At 43.6% G+C, this 16,919-nt stretch overlaps 1 long non-coding RNA gene across 1 annotated transcript in view; it reads left to right on the top strand.

The window, feature by feature from the left end:
• Window positions 1-16,919, top strand: part of LOC115937609 (uncharacterized) — a 438,489-nt gene that overhangs the window by 244,531 nt on the left and 177,039 nt on the right. The window lies entirely within an intron of this gene.

The raw sequence follows: 16,919 nt of genomic DNA, 5'->3' as shown, positions 1-16,919 counted from the left end.
TAGAAATTTTTTATATCTGCACTGTCCAATACAGTAGCCATTAGCTACACTTGGGTATTGAGCACTTGAAATGTTCACAATACAACTGAGGAATTGAATTTTTAATTTTACTTTATTTTACTTAATTTAAATTTAAATAACTCTATATGGCTGGTGACTGCCATATTGGACAGCACAGCTATATATGAACTTTGCGAATCAACATTTGATCTTTTCTTTAAGCAACTGTTTTAGTTGGGTGACCATTGTTGGCTGTTGTTAACCCAGGCTGATGTTCTCTTGGCAAACCAGCTTCATCTCATGTTATTTTCTGCTTTTTTAGTCATATTGAAGTCTTTCTCGTTATTCATATGTATTCTGTTCTTTCTTTCATTGCTATTTTGCTTACTTCTCTCCCTGCCTTCTCCTCCCCCTACTCATCCTTGAGATTCAGCTCAGGTCTCTAAGTCAGCTGCCATCATACTACTACTACTACTACTACTACTACTACTACTTCTTCTTCTTCTTCTTCTTCTTCTTCTTCTTCTTCTTCTTCTTCTTCTTCTTCTTCTCCTTCTCCTTCTCCTTCTCCTCCTCCTCCTCCTCCTCCTTTTCTCCTTCTCCTTCTCCTCCTTCTCCTCCTCTCCTTCTCCTTCTCCTCCTTCTCCTCCTTCCTTCTCCTCCTTCTCCTCCTCCTCCTTCTTCTCCTTCTCCTCCTCCTCCTCCTCCTTCTCCTTCTTCTTCTTCTTCTTCTTGATGTGCATATCCCCAGCTCTTAGCAGAATGTCTATTTAATCCCATTGATAATACTGTAATCCCTACATGAAAAGTCTTTCTTTTGTGGCATCCTTTACAATGTAGAGTTTTGGTTGAGCATCTTTCTTAGATGAACAGCAGTAAAGTATTAGATACTGTAACAGTTCTCTTCCTCTGCCATTTCTCCTTAGTGCTTCAGAGCAGAAGAGCTATGGCATATACAATGTGCTAGCTATCTATTGGTGTGTAACAAATTAGCAAGTTAAAACAACAAACCTTTATGATCTCAGTTTCTGTGGGTCAGAAATTTGAGAACAGCTTTGCTGGGTGGTTTTGGCCCACAGTTTCTCATGAGGTTGTAGTCAGTCTATCACTTGGGGCTGCCATCATCTGAAGATTTGGCTGGGGAAAGATCCAGTTCCAAGTTCATTCATGTGGTTGTTGAAAGGCCTCAGCTGCTTGCTGACTATTGGCTGCAGAACTCAGTTCCTTGTCATGGGGACCTCTCAATAGGCTTCCTGACTGTCCTCAAAATGTGCAGGCTGGCTTTACTTAGAGCAAGTGATTTGAGGAAGAGGGAATGAGAGAACCCGAGATGGAAGCTATAGTCTCCTGTGTCTCAGAATGACCTGCCATCCCTTTGGCTATATGCTATTGGCCACACAGACCAACCCTAGTACAATGTGAGAGGGGCTACACAAGGCTATGGATGCCAAGAGGTGGGGATCTTCGAGACTCACTACTATCAACTTTAATTGCACTATTACAGTATGATTCTCATTTAAGGGTCACTGGATCTAGGAATAATGCTGGAATAAATGAGTGAGAATTCTCCCCAATGTTTCTTTAGGTGTCAGGCCCTCAGCAACCAACTCTGTCACAGAACCTTCTTGAGTGTGGACACAGATGAAAAACTCTCAGGCAGAGGTAGAGCTGGACTCAGAACCCCCATCTTTGTCATGAGATGACAACGCCCAGGATAACCCCTCACGGGTTCCCCTTGGCCAAAGTTAAGACTCTAGCTTTCTCATCTATAAAATGGGTATACTAATATTTCCCTAGTTACCCAACAGGGCTAGTCTGGATCCAAGGGGAGAATTTACTGGAAGTGCCTTGTTACTTGTTCAGTGTTTGACATGTATAGTAAAACTGTGGTGGGCCTAATGCACTAATTCTGAAGACCACCCCTCGGTCCTCCTCCACATCACACCTGCTTTCCCACCATCATGTTCCTCTCCACAGGGCCACACGTTGCTTCTACTTTAACAAATCCAGCCAGACCAGCTGCTTTCTTTTGGTATTTTTTTACTGCAACTAAAATTCCAAGGGCTGCAGGGGGAAAGCTGCTGAAAACACCGCAGGCCCCGGGCCTCACTTCAAAGCAGCTTTCATCATTCTTCACACACTGTTTTCAGGACCCTCGTCTGTTCTCTCCCGGGAACCAGATTCTCCTGGAGATTTTCCTCAGTGATATCACTATTTACAGAACCCTGGCCCTGGACATCATGTTTATATCTGATTTGTACATGTCCACATGGCCCATAAAGTTTATAAGGGGGTTAGAGAGCTTTTCCTTGTTCATAAATCTTTCCCCTGCGGCCTCCCTCTAGGAGTGGGAAAGAAGAGGCAGGAATGAGAGAGGAAGGAGGCAGGCATGAGACTGAGGGAGAAAATGACTGGAAGCATGAGGCTCTCCTCTTTGAGCTTCTTCTCATCATTTCCCTCCTTTGGGATCAGTTGGACAGTAGAGCAGAGAGGGTACATGTGAGGGCCTGAAAGCCGGCTGCTGCGGACAGGCAAAGTACATGTTGCACATCTCCCTTTCATCATCCGTGAAGTGGAGATAATAATAGCGCTACCCATGAGGTTGTTCTGCGGCTTCAACAAGGTGAGGGACTTAAAGCATTTAGCATGGGCCATAGACAACAGCAAAAATGCAATACATTTTAACTGAAAAAAGTGACAAGGGTCTTCTGTGCGACCCATCTACTGCCCTGTCTCTGTGCCCCAGGCATCCCACGCTGATCACCTAACTGACTCTTGAGTTATTCTTCCCCTAAAAACCTGGCTGCCCAGAACTTCTCCCTGCAATGGGCAATCTGACACCCCGAGCCCCTGATAAACGTTGCTATGGAAATAACTCTTTCCAGACACACTTCTTGCATTTTTGAAGCTGAGATTTGTTTTGTTTCAAAGTAGATGTATTATTGAGTACAACTCCATGGGTGGCTATGTGAACCTTTATGAATTTTAGGAGAAAGCATTTCGAATTTGAAAATGAACATTTCATACATACTTTCCCTTATTCCAACCCTGCTAGGAACACGAAATGTCTGCAGGCCAGTGGAGGTACACTGGAAGAATAATAGATCAATAATAATTCACCACTGGTCGCACGAATTCCCTGGGCAGTTTCGACCAACTGGGGTTCAGGAAAGTCATTATAGGATGTGTCTACCGAGGCAAGGCAAAGGAGAAAAAACTGTGAAATTATTTTTTGAATTGCCTCTATCAAAATAGGTAACTTGAAGTAAAAGAAATTTGATTCCCGAATTATTTACAATTGTCTTGAGGATGTTCTCATCTCTGAAATCTAAATGCCACCTCCCTAACCCCCCAATTGCCATTGTCGTCCATGATGTAGCAAAAGTGATCTTACGAAAATGTAAATCCGAGTTGCCAGCCCTGTTTATAAACCTCAATGACCTCTCATTGCTCTTAGGTTAAAAACAGAACAACTGAATGTAGTCTTCTTTACTTGATATGACAGGGCCGTGCCCACCTACCCAGGCCCACTGCACAGCTCATCTGGAGTTCCTTACCACTTCCTAGCTTCACATGCCTTTCCCTCTGTCTGCCTTCCCTCCGTCTGCAAGGCTTTCTCCTTCCTCCCTTTGTCTAGTTAACTCCTACTCACCCTTCAGGGCTTCTCCCAAAGACTGCTTATTACCGGAAGCCTCCCTGACACTCCACCAGCCCACCTAGACTGCCTGGGATTTTCCAGTTACATGCTGTATTCAACATGGTGGCCCTATCTACAATCGCTGTTAAATGATCTGTTGTGTGTTTCTTTGTATGACGTCTGTCCCTCCTGCTAGAATACACATTTGTTGCTGAGAACAGGTGCTTTGTCCATCTTTTTTCACCCTCTCAGCACCTTGAACAGTGAGTGCCCTGAGCCAGCTAGGTGCTTAAGAAGCACTTGTTCCCTGTATCAATGGATATCCGCCCATTTTTCCATTTTGTAAGGCCTTGGTAAGCAGAATGTGGTCTGCATCAAAATGCTGCCTGTTAGATGCAAAAAGTCCCTAGATTGCCTAGAGTAATTGAATCAGAGCATTTTAGCAATTGAAAGGAAGTTGGATTTTATTAGTTCAACCCTTTATTTTATAGATGAGGAAACTAATGAGCAACAAGGTGAAGATCACTCAACTATCTACCTGCAAAGTTGAGGCTAGGCCTAAAAATCTCTATCACGTATACTTTCCTCTAAGCTGCTAATCCCCCAAAAGCCAAATAAATGCATAGTTAGACATAACTGTAATGGTGAATTACCCGTGTTTCCCTCCACCCCCCACCATCACTTGGCCAGCTCCTGTCCCTCCCTGAGAAGACACAAGCCTTCATTACATTATCACTCTCCCCTATTCTGACACCACGGAGGGCCCTTCCTTTGAACTCTGTGTTGCCATGGCAACTGCTCCTTCATGAACATCAACATCACCGCCCACAATTGCCAATGCTGAGGTGGATGGCTGCCAAGCAAATCATAGGCAATTCTTTCGAGTCAAGAGGGCCAAAAGCCTCAGATGAAGTTCAAATTATTTGGAGGATGTGTGTGTCAGGGACACTTAGCATCAGTTCTGATGGGAAGGCAGATAAAAGCTTGATTTAGTACGAGGGTACGGGAGGCACAGGGCAGCTCAGCCTCAGAGCTTGAAGAGCTCTTCCAGAAGCTCTTTGATGTGAAGGAGATGTTGGAAGTTGCGTAATTCTCGCAGGCGGTCCAGACACAAAGGCTACTCAAACAATGCAGAGGGGCCAACTATGCCGCGCACACTTGTTTTGTCCTTCCTTTCTCCCCTGCTCTCCTCCCCTTCATCGTTCCCAACAAACCAGGATCCAATATGTCCCAAGGAGAGAGATGTTAGTGTCACAGGAGTAAATTCACAAGGCTGTTGGACTTGGGGTGTCATAGTGGCTGTGAGGAGTCCCGTGCATTAAGAGAGGTGGTCAACACCGTTATAGCGACGAGTCAGGGGTAGCCTGAGGCGAGTTCTAATTGCTTGGGACGGAGGTCTCCCATCTCACAGGAGAGAAACAAATGCCTTACAAATTGGTCACATCCCATTTAGCTCATATTAATTTACATCACCGACCCCCAGGGCTAACAGGCAATATTTTTCTTCCTTTTGTTTCTCCTCCCCACCCCCCAAGTGACTTCCTCTTTTCTTTTCTCTTTCATCCAACAGTGTTGGCCTGGCTGTTTCTAGTTTGCTCAGATTTTATTTTCCCATTTAACTGTTGCGCTTGCCAACCCCCAGATCTTCTGTGCTGTAAAACCCATGCTACACGTGCCCCTCACAGCCTGCTTTCCATCAGCTTTGCCGAAATCAAGTTGCTGGATCAGTCCTGTGTGTTAGTAGGATAATAACTTTCCTTAGCAGGACAAAATGGTGCAGAGAGAGTGTTGCCTTTTCTGCTTCAAAGGCTTGAGAGATTCCTCTACCACAAAAATGAGAAGAGAACGTAATGGGTATACAAGAGTCCCATGATGGCAATCTCCCTGCTGGAAATGTTCTGAATTACCTGTAATTTACCTCAAAATGTACCATATGTTGGGTTGCAAGATGCACTTTTCCTTTTTTTACTTAAATGGACTGCTATTTAGAACACTTTTTTTCCCCCGTTGACATGGAAATAGATGTTGGGAATGGGTTGGGGGGAAATAACCCCACAGAAGTTTCACAAATTAAAGTAGGCACATGTTATCATCTGAGGGCTCTGTACAAGGGAAAGAAAATGGAATTAGGTGCATTTCCCCCCTAATACACTGTCAGCCCCATAGGGCCAGAGTGAAATTAAAGGCACTTTTGGAGGGGAGAAGGCAATGAAGCACCAATTCGCTGGTTCCCTTCATGCGTTTCATGCAAAGGGACGGAAATGACAGACCCCTCCATGGCTTGATTTATGGAGTCAGGAGACCTGAGGAGCAGCTCTGCCAAGAGAGGGAGGCCCCACTTTCCAAGTGTATCAGATGCCCCTTGCTTTCCGCCGTGTCCCAGGCAGATTTGCTGTGTGCTGTCTCTTCCGTGTGTACAGTGATGGCTTATTAGTGTGTATTTCTCAGACTGTCAGAACTTCTACTTCTTCACATCATTTGAACACCCTCAGAATCTTGGTTTCTTTTCCCTCTGAAGCTGAACAGATGTAGAGGGGAAGAGCCAACAATGGCAAACCTTATTTTCCACCCGGAGCCGTGGCCTTGTCACTAGCCCTGCCACATCTGCGGTTTTGAAGGGAAATGTCATAATATCGCTAATCAATAGGAAGAGTGACAGGCCCATTTGTCAAGAGCAAGCCAGCACTGCAGCTGTTGTCCTCCTCGGCATCTTTCTGTTGGGCTTTGCAAAGGGAAGCCCAGGGACGGGCCCGCCGTGTGTCTGGCACAGCCCCCTCCTTTGAAGGGGGACAATAGGGAGCCGCTGGGGGGAAGATAGTGGACCATCTTGATGCTCTGTACAAGATGGGTGGAGTACAATAACAAGGACTGCAGAAGAAACATGGAGTTTCGAACAGTGATGTGCAAAAGCAACCAGACGCCCTGCGAGGGGAGAGGATCTGCTGGATCAGGAAGTCTATTGACCCTTAATCTGGGGAGTGTGGCTGTTCATGTGTTTCTTTTGAGCTGCAGATGTTTCTTGCTGGTCTGCTGGTCACAGGGAGGAGCAGGTCATCTCAAAGGAGTGAGATGGGGGTGGGGTGGCCCCGGGACTCAAACTTCATGACAATTTTCATCTTTGCTGTGAAGGGAAATGTAACCAGAGGGTGGAAAATGGTGGCAGGGCAGGCTATAATCTCTGCCCTGAGCTGATATAAACTCGGATGGGCAGGACTTGCCACAGCAATCAGATCGGTCATGCGTGGGGTCTGGGTGTGTGCTGAGGTGACAGGACTGAAGTGCCCTTTCCCACCCCACCAAAATAATTTTTAAATTAGGAAATTAATCTTAATCAAGTCTTGTATCTCTAACCTTAGTTGGTTCAGATTACTGTTACGGCTTTTCATGCTTGGGGGGGATCCCCAAGACCAGTAATTTAGTTTTATTGGTACAAGGAGCCAATGCTGATATTAACAAGGGAGGCCTTAAAGAAACATTTATAGCATTTCTTGTCAACTTGCACCTCTCCTCCTGCTTGTTTCTTCTTGCCCTTTAAGGAGAGGTGATGCATCTTTTTCATAAAGGCATCCCAGTTTGGGGCATTAGTAAGCAAATAATATCCAGTTTAAAGATAAAAGTAGTATTGCTCTTCTATTGTCTGGTATATATCATTCAGAAAAAGGTGAAAGTAAAAAGAGTATCAGGAAGGAGTATTTTGTTAATTACTAGTCCAACTCTGAGATCGGTGAATGAATATCCATGTGTTTGTAAGATCCCAAAACCAAATGCCATTGGAAAAATTTGCTTGATTAAAAAAAGACAAGGGATTTAAAGTTCTATAACACATTGTTATGGACTGAATTGTGTCGCAACCCTCAAATTCATGTGTTGAAGTCTTAACCCCCAATGTGACTATATCTGGAGATAAGATCTTTAGGAGGTAAAGTTAAATGAGGTCATAATGGCAGGGGCTGTTATCTGATATGACTTTGGCCTTGTAAGAAGAGGTAAAAATCTCTTTCCCTCTCCCTCCTTCTCTCTCTCTCTCTCCTGAGGATATAGCAAGAAGGCAGCCATCTGCAATGCAGAAAGAGAGCTCTCCCCAGAAACTGAATTGGCTGGCATCTTAATATGGACTTCTAGCCTCCAGAACGGTGAGAAATAAATTTCTGTTGTTTAAGCCACCCAATCTAAGGTATTTTGTTATGGCAGCCCGAGCTAATTAATTAACGCACATTCTCCTCCAAAGTAAAGCACCCTTATACTAACATTCCAGGCATGGAAAGTTTGCGATTCCCCTGGAGGCACAAGTATAGGATAATAAGATTGATTTTTTAAAAAACATATTAAAATATCCATACAAATGAATGTACTTCTCTGTACAGTAGTTCACCTGGAAGACCAGTGATGCTGCCTTTGATGGAAATACTTTTGCTTTTCCTTTTATCCATGTCTCTTTAAGAATTCAGAGTCAGCAGATAATCTTGAATATCTTCAGTAGTGACATGTTCTTGTTTCTAAGGGTGATTGAATTTCATTTTTACATTTCTAAGTCATCCAGAACAAGTCAGGGAATCAGGCTGGTAATCAGAAGTAGGTTACCATGGTTGAGTCAACAACAGGGTGTGCATGTGCACTGATAAGGTTTCTGGGATTTATGCCTGTCTTGGATGACCATTCTGAAAGGGTTGCCTGAACCATGATTGGCCAAGGGAGCACTGTAGAGCAGGAGGCTGGCTTCTAGGGGAACGGACATATGCTTGTGAGTGCCTTGCTCTGGTATCTCGGATGCTTTCAAGTTTATTTCATTGTATTTGATCCTTACGACATCTTTGGGGGCAGGTATTTTCATCCATGGAAAGGCAGCCCTCATTTTATTGGGTAAACTCTGGTAAATTTGTTCAAACAAAACCAAACCCTTACTGATATTGATAAAATGGCAACCACACGCAGGTTCCGGAGCAAGTGAATGTGAGTCTCAGGTCAGCAATTTATGGGCTTACAGGTTGCATGATGTTGGATCAGTCACATGAGCTCTGTGGCTCATTTCCCTCATTTGTAAAATGGGGTGTGGTGGAGTGCTAAGTTAAATTAGATGAAATAATGCACATAAAACACCCAGAACAATGTTGATATACGGCAGGCATTCTGTTCATGTTAGTTCCCTACTCTGTTGCTTTCATATATGGAGATGAGAGCTGATGTCCAGAGGCAAGGCTAACACAGTTAACAATCACAATGTCAGCTTGACAATGACCTAGAGGCGGAATGGAACATGCTTCTATCCTACTTGTGAGGTATCAAAGGGAAGGGCCCTATAGTTTGTACAGATGGTGCTGAATGACTTTCCTTTCTCCTTGTGAAAGTTCTGTCCGCATTGATTTAAAGCCATCACTTGGCAGCTTTTCCTTTTATCCACTCACCATGTTCCCACTCCTTCCCTTGCCTCCTATTAGGAAAGGCAGCATCAAGGTGGCCTTGCTTTGGGTCTCTGCACCTGGAGAAGAGTTTTTAGGCCAAAGGTTTCTTTCCTATTGTGCAGAGCTGACTACATTATTCTTCAAAGGAACATGTCCATGATTATGAGGTAAAGAGTGATAGGAAATAGTGTTGACCAAGGCAGAAAGGATGCCAAGGGACAGTCCAGGTTGTTTTTTTTTTTTTTCTTTTGGTACTTCTTTGGGTTTTTGTCTTTACACAAGGAAAATGTCCTAAATCTTATTTTCTTCTGGATTATCAAAAATAGTATATCAGTCTAACACAATTGAAGGTACCTTCTGGGTTGTTCGTTCATATGTCTAGGCTCTGGCACCTAGAGCTTCGAGTAAGTGACTGTGGGGGACACAATGGCATATTGAGATCTTTGTGTGGTAGAGAAGAAGAGTGGACATGCTGACAACAGTTCTCTTCTAGGGCCTGAAGGAATATTCTCAATATTCTCAAATTCTGTGCAATTCATCCTCTCCCCTGGTAGAATTCTAACCCGAAAGCTAACCCTACTGCTATGTCAAGGCAGTCACTGGGGAAAAGCTTAAGTATTTTTCTATGATGTGAAATCTTTCAGACTGGGAAATGAACTAAAGTTGCCAACTTTTTTCATTCACACCATCTCTCCAAACAACTGGTAAATATTGTATTGCCAAGCACTAGGTCAATCGACATAAGGAAGACCTGTCTTAGGGAAAGAAAGGTGGGGATCCAATGTTCCACACGCCCTCTAATTTAATGAGGGAAAAATATCTGGGGCTTAAAGTTATGTGGAAGGTGGTGACATGGCACACCGGGCAAGTATACACACATTTAAACTTTGGAAACAGAAAAAAATTTGAACCTCAGCACTACTGTAAGACATGTCATGACTGAGCCTCAGTCTTTCTGTGCAGTAAAATAATACCTACCTATCTACCAGCACCCAGGCTGTCTCCATAAGGAAGCTGGGCTGTATGCACTACTATTTTGTAATAATCACCCATTCCCATGACTCCTCTGTGGCTCAGTTGGTTAAGAGTTCGACTCTTGATTTCCGCTCAGGTCCTGATCTCAGGTCTTGTGATCAAGCCCTGCCTCAGGCTCCACACTCAGTGAGGAGTCTGCTTGAGATTCTCTTGTCCCCGCTCCCCTTGCCCCTCCCCTCCCTCTCCAAAATAAATAAATCAATCTTAAATCATTAAAATAATCATCCACTTCCCCTTAGGATGACCAATAAAATGTGGGAAACTGACAAAACTGTATTAAAACAGTAGATGCCAGTTTGCAGAGTCTGAAAGAGAACCTGTCATATTTATAGATCCACTTTTACAAAATTCTTTAGAAAACTTAGTTTTAAAAGAAGTGGGTTTGAACCTGCAGAACTAACAGGTTGTAAGATTTTACAAGGAGCTGCTATTATTTGGAAACACGTAGTTTGCTTAAGACACTGACAGAAAGGGATCTGTACTTGTTTTATTCTTAAGTGGAAAAATTCCCTAAAGTGCTTTTACTAGCTGACTTTTACAGAATTAAGTTGAACTGGAGAAAATGAGCTGGCAAGTGAGAGAAATATGGGGCTAGCCACAGGGTATACTCTGGTCTTCCTCAGTAGGAAGACCAGGTTTGGTACTATTCAATTGCTTACTGGGCCTCCCTATTCTTACATTCACATTTGCCACACCCCAGGGGAAGTAAACAGTGGCCCTGAGGTCAGCGAGAGGGCTAGAGAGCTTGTTAAAAGGACGTCCACTTGCCCTCAGCCTCTGTTTGTTCTCGGGCTAAGTGATCTCCCAGATGTTGGATCCCACAGCTGTTCACCCTGTCCACTGCCACAGGCCGATGCCCACCACCCAGATATGTGACCGCCCAGCTGGCTACAGGAGTCTAGAAATCGTTGGCTGAGGAGATGAGAAGTAAATCCTCAAACCTGATTCATGCAAATCTGCCTGTGTCCTTTTTAGCTGTCAAAAGATTGTGCCAATGGTGTCCAAAACGCACATATTTATCATCTGGGGATCTTTTAAAAGTCCCAATGCCAGGTCACACCACATACCAATTAAGTCAGATGTCTGGGGGTGGGAGCCAGGCATCAGTGTTTTTTAAAAAGCCCTGGGTGATTCCAATGTGTAGCAAAGTTTGGAACCATTGCACTGGGCTTTACAAACAAGACATTACCTCAAGAGGCTCATGAATGTATTTCAAGTGCCTGACACATGGTAGGTGTTTAATAAAAGAGAGCTCCCTTTTCTATTAGTAAAAAAGTTTGATGATGATAATAATAATAGTAATAATAATAATAATAAGCCCTTACACATGTAGGGCACTTTAGAGTTTACTCTTATGTACATTGTTCTAACTCTCACCATTCTGCCAGGAGATGAACATGAGTATACGAACACTAACTTTTCCATCTTAAAGATAAGGAAACAAAGGCTTAGAAATGGAAAGGGACCTTCCCAAGCACAGCCTGGCCTAGAGCTGGGTCTTCTGACACCTGGTCCAGTGTTCTTCCCACCATGCAACACAGCCTCTGTGCTCAATGAGCTTCCACAGGTGGTGGAAGACCCATCCATGCATATAAATGTGTTGAGAATGCAGAGTAGGTAAAACAATCCAAATTACTAATCAGGTGAGGTCATACACCCAAAGCCAAATGAGGATCCATACCCAGTGTCAGCTTTTTTTTTTTTTTTTTTTTAAAGATTTTATTTTTTTATTGGACAGAGAGAGACACAGTGAGAGAGGAGCACAGGCAGGGGGAGTGGAGGGGGGAGAGGCAGGCTTCCCGCCGAGCGGGGAGCCCGATGCGGGGCTCGATCCCAGGACCCCGGGATCATGACCTGAGCCGAAGGCAGGCGCTTAACGACTGAGCCACCCAGGCGCCCCCCCAGTGTCAGCTTCTTAATGATGTGGCTGGATTGGAGGAGGTGGCAATCTCCTCCACCTCCTTCCTGGACATAGCCCATGTACCAGACAGGCAGGCACAACATGAAAAGCTGGGTAGATTAGAGAATAGACCAGACCCACCCGGGTCTGACCCTGCTCCATCCATTTACTGCTCGCGAGTGAAAATACAAGTTGAGTCCACTATGCCTGAGCGCTGGGGGTAGATAGGTCTAAAGAGCAGTGTTTCTGCATTGTGCCCAGATCCACTCAGGATGCCTAACAGTTATCCCTGCCCCTGAATCTGCTAAGTCTTCTCTGTTGTGGAAGGAGAACTGTGGGAGTTGAGGAGGGACTAGAAGTATTAGTTCTCATATTATTTGCTCCCTTGTGGGATGAAATGGAACCAAGTAAGCATAATGATGGGAGATAGGGTTCTTCATGCAACAGGCAGAATATGAATCAGTGCCGTATAAATAATACTGGAAGTAGGAGTTGCGAGGGTGAAGCTATGAAGAGAGGGTGTTGTGCTCAGAGGGAAGCTGCATGAAGGCATAAGAGCTGATGGGTCTGAAGAAGAAGCAGGAGCCAAACAGATGAAGTCTTTGGCAGAGTATCTTCTGGTTCCCTGATCCAGAGTGTACGTAGTGGTTTTAGAATCTTAGGGATTGGTTTGAGTAAATCTGATATGGCTAAGAGATTACTGACTAGTCAGGCCCAGGTGAAAACGTCCCTTTGGGGGGCAGTAAAGGTAGCCCAGGATCACAAGGATGTATGACAGGTGCAAGCTAGCTAAACCAGCCCTTTTGAGATATGCTAGTGTTTATTTGCTTCTGAAATGCTGGTGAGAATGAATGCTGAAACTCTGAGGGAAAGCATTCATCAAATAACCATGTAGGGACAATGTCGGCTGGAGACACCAAGCCCTGGGCTTCAAGCTCAGCTTTGACCCTTATTATGTGTGTGACCTCAGACATGTGACATGTTCCCTGTACAGCACAATTTCCCCCAGTGACATGTGGATGACAGTAGCATCTATTTCAAAATGCTGTTCTGAGGTTTAAATGAGCTAATGCATGCATGTGAGGAGTCCAGCTCCTGATGTACAGTGCGTGCTTAGTAAATGCTGTCATATTCATTACTGTTTTTATTAGTAGTAGTGAGGCCCTGCAATTTGCCCTGATGTGGAAATGTCTCTCAGTGATTTTTCAGGACCAGAACCGCCTAATTGTTGCCAAGAAACTTGCCTTGCCTTGTTTTTTGTCATCTTTGGGTCTCAGATTTTTTCTTTGACCTCTAAGCGATTTGTCACCTCCAATGAGAATTTGAAGCAGGTCTTTCCCCCTCTATAAACATTCTGTCCATCTTTCAAGTTCCATTTCAAAAGCCACTTGAGGAAATTAGGAAACCTTTTATGGAAGATCTGGTGTTCATCTCTTCCTCTCAACTCCCACAGGTCTTTATAATTGTATTATGGCATTTATCATATTCTCTCCAGGGCTGTCATTGCATACCATTTGGCTCTTTCACCATACAGTAACTTTCCTGAGGTTAGGTAGAAGAGTCCATTCATTTTAGAGTCCCCCAGAGCACATAGTAGAGTACCTGGCACACAGTAGGTGCTCAATAAGTATTTGTTGAATTGAAATGATTAAAAATTTTTAGAAAGCCTGCTTTATAACCATTCACCTTTCCATTTGTCCATTGATCTTCCCAACTAGGAAGGATAATTGATTGGGATTATCATGAAGGAAGCTTAAGCTTTATGAACCAAAGGTCAAGCAATTATTATTACTGAGTCTTTTTTTTTTAAAGATTTTATTTATTTATTTGACAGAGAGTGGGAGAGAGAGCAAGAGAAAGCACAAACAGGGGGAGCAGCAGAGGGAGAGGGAGAAGTAGGTTCCCCACTGAGCAGGGAACCCGATGCAGGGCTCAATATCAGGACCCTGGGATCATGACCTGAGCCTAAGGCAGATGCTTAACCGACTGAACCACCCAGGTGCCCCTATTCCTGAGTTTTTGATGTCATCTTTCATAGAGATGGAAATAAAATGCAGAGCAATAAAATGCTGGAGAAACTGCAGTCAACTGGCATTTATGGACCCCAGTCCTTCTACTGTGCTACCATGTGACCTTGAACAAGCTCTGAGCCTCTCTGGGTCTCAGTTTCTCCATTTATAAAATGAAGGTGAACTTCCCTTTTTACTTATAAATTTTTCTTTTTAGAGATAGAGCAAGAGCAGGGTGGGAGGAGGGGCAGAGGGAGAGGAAGAGAGAGAATCTTAAGACTCAACACCCGGCACAGAGACCAACTCGGGGCTCCATCTCACAACCTCGAGATCATGACCTGAGCCAAAAATCAAGAGTCGGATGCTTAACCGACTGAGCCACCCAGGTGCCCCTTTACTTATAAATTTATATAATTCCTGGCTTCTTTATTTAAACACAATGAGGAATTTTACCATTTTTCTTTAGATTCCCTCTCCCTCAAAACAATATTGAATAGATCAGAGGTTTTTTTTTTTTAATTATTATTCCTTATATCCCTAGGACCTTGAACAGTATCTGGCATCTGGTAGCTGCTCAACAAATACTTACTGAATAAATGAATGAACAATAACTACATGTAAATGCAGTTTAGTAATGTTGTATTATAGTGCTCAGGAATAGTTACAGACCTAGCCTTCCAAAATTCCCTGTTTCTGAGAGATTCACCCTAAGGTAAGATGCACAGAGGAGGCAGATATGGATAATAAGACCTGGGCTCTGCTTTACCTTTTTCTACATTGTGATGTGAGTTGCAATAAGGGACGTCTTCTAGATTACGTTCATCTAAACCAGTGCAATTAATATTTTAGATGGGGAAATTTTTTTTATTGTGTGCAAGTGTCCCATATGACATAAGATATTTGCTGCCTGGTAAATGTCAGTACAAACCCCAGTCATTTGTGTCAACCAAAAATCTACCCCAAACAAGTATTTCTGAACATCCCCTAGGAGCAGTGCCCACCCTCCCATGGAGAACCATTGATCTTTCCTCTGACTGGTTTAGTCTATGGATCGAGATTGCTGCATGTCCTCTCATCTTTATTGTAGGAATTTATAATTTAGCGATGAGTTAGCCTTAGTATTAACTCTGGTCCTTCCTTGTTGGGATGACTGGCCATATGACAATTGTGGGCTCATGGAATGCTCTGTTCTTTCTTCAATGTGAGGAGGAAAACATTACTGGGAACTTGGTTTGCCCTTACCCTCCCATCTCGCAGAGAGGTAATGATCAAATCCAAAGTGCTGAACTCAGGCAGAAGCTACAGGCAGGGGTGTGGATGTAGAATTGCCATGAATATCTGTTTGGTATCTACTCTGAAACCTGAACAACCTGAGTTATAAAAACCTCTGTTGATGCAGCATTACTGGTGAGTTTTAAGCTCAGATTTTCCTAATGTTGGAGAACCTTGGTTCACCTTATCTCAGGTTTTACTTCCAAGCTAAATGGACCTCACACTGCATCTTTTGCCATCCCCGTGGGACCTGAATATTAGGCACTAATGCTTCTTCCCTTGTCCTACTGTTTTTCCATGTGGAGGGAGTTTCATTAGTGTAACACTTCCAGCCAGCTCTGTAGGGGAGGTCTAGGGTAGACCAGTTGTCCCCGTGAGTGCTGGATAATTATATTTAGTCCAGGGTAATTGTGTTTAGTTCAGCGTTAGGAAGCCTGATTGCCACAGGTATGGGCCACATATTCTCCAGCTTCTGCATTATCAGTAGTTACAGTGATGTTTTGGTCCCTTTTGTCTTTTACTCTTTTGTCTTATTTTTCACTTGGCTCAGAATTTGGGAGAAGAGGAATCTTCAAACCCCAATAGCAGATATGAAATTTTGTTCTTCAAAGATTCACAAACATAAGTATTCTGATTTACAAAAGCTTTAGGGTAGTCAATGCTAAAGAATTCTATATAGCCCTGCATTGTATTGGTTAGAGGTTCAGCTCCATGTTAGTGACTTACAAAGTTTAATGTCTGAGCAGGTATGGTAGCAATGCTCAATAGTATGTGTAGAGGTTCTGGCTCCTCCATGTGTTATTCTCAGCAGATTACCCTCATGTACATGTCCAGAATGGCTTGCCACCAAGTTTGTTGTCCCAGATTGCATGAAGAAGGAGGAGGGGAAAAGGGTGAGTTTGCCCTTCCCTTTGAGAGAGCAGTGTGCAAGTTGTCCACACCACCTCCACTCACATCCCATTGAACAGAACTTAGTCATATGGCTATACTACTTGTAAGGGAGTCTGGGAAATGTAGCTTTTATTCTTGGAGACCACACACTTAGGATAAAATTGAATCACTGTGGAAAAGGAGAGTGGATATTGAGAGCTAGCTAGCTCTGTGGCCACCTCTGCCACAAAATCCTTGTCTTGAACTTCCAGATCAAGCCTTGAATTCCCTATCAATCTAGAGAGCCCTCTCCTCTTCCCAGAATCAAAGAGATGTTGTTGTTAACTTTCCAGGGGTACTGGAAACTCCTTTGCTCATCTTTAAGTGATTGGGTTCTCCGGGGCTCTTAAATTACCTTCTCTTTTTTATCTTTCCCTGGATGGTCTCATCCTCTTTCATGATTTTAACTTCCATCTGTAAGTAGATGGCCCACATTTCACCCTTCTTTCTTGCTGCATCTCTCTCGCTTAGGTTCCCTTTTGGCTTAGATCAAGGTTTTTCAACAGAACATGGAATAGGATGAGGTAGATGAGGAGCCTAGGAAGCAAGATTAAGGAGACACTCACCCTCAGGGTCATGTAAGTGGCTATCTCCATGTCCATAGCTTTTTTTTTTTTTATTCTTATGTTAATCCCCATACATTACATCATTAGTTTTAGATAAAGTGTTCCATGATTCATTGTTTGTGCATAACACCCAGTGCTCCATGCAGAACGTGCCCTCCTCAATACCCACCA

Source organism: Leptonychotes weddellii, chromosome 12, assembly GCF_054177405.1.
Source record: "Leptonychotes weddellii isolate Sample4059 chromosome 12, ASM5417740v2, whole genome shotgun sequence".
Lineage (NCBI taxonomy): Eukaryota > Metazoa > Chordata > Mammalia > Carnivora > Phocidae > Leptonychotes > Leptonychotes weddellii.
The sequence above is the reverse complement of the archived record's forward strand: the minus strand, read 5'-3'. Positions and strand labels throughout refer to the sequence as shown.